This window comes from Mandrillus leucophaeus, unplaced genomic scaffold (genome assembly GCF_000951045.1).
Source record: "Mandrillus leucophaeus isolate KB7577 unplaced genomic scaffold, Mleu.le_1.0 Scaffold1870, whole genome shotgun sequence".
NCBI lineage: Eukaryota > Metazoa > Chordata > Mammalia > Primates > Cercopithecidae > Mandrillus > Mandrillus leucophaeus.
The window spans coordinates 33,373-33,600 of NW_012101888.1; positions in this window are offsets into that span (position 1 = coordinate 33,373).

The following is a 228-nucleotide window of genomic DNA, read 5'->3' on the forward strand; positions in this document are numbered from 1 at the left end:
GCAGTTTGACTTTCTTATTTGGTTGAAAGTTTGAAGAAAAAATGTGACCATATTTTTGTCTAATTCTAACTTCAGAATCTACTATTTGCTCTAGGAGACCCACAAATTGCAAAACAGGGAGTTCCTCATTTTCATCAACATGTGCATATTTGTGAATTTCAACATGCTGTTCAGAACCTGTGCATGCTGACAACTATGATTCCCGGTGCACTCCTGGCCTGGTGAAGC